We start from the raw sequence: 246 nt of genomic DNA, 5'->3' as shown, positions 1-246 counted from the left end.
TCGAGCCCACAACCCGGGCCTGTGCCCTGACCGGGAATCGAACCAGCAACCTCTTGTGCACGGGACGATGCTCAATCCACCGAGCCACCCGGGCCAGGCCTGCCTGCAGGTTTCTCACGCGGATGGAGGTCTTGTCAAAATCCAGCCCCGAGCAATGCGGCCCAGAGGGTACGTGGGGGGTGTTTCTTGGGGGGACCCAGGTGCTAGGTGGACCCTGGGGGGCTGTGGCTCTGAGGGAGCTGGGAT

This window comes from Myotis davidii, unplaced genomic scaffold (genome assembly GCF_000327345.1).
Source record: "Myotis davidii unplaced genomic scaffold, ASM32734v1 scaffold875, whole genome shotgun sequence".
Lineage (NCBI taxonomy): Eukaryota > Metazoa > Chordata > Mammalia > Chiroptera > Vespertilionidae > Myotis > Myotis davidii.
The sequence above is the reverse complement of the archived record's forward strand: the minus strand, read 5'-3'. Positions refer to the sequence as shown.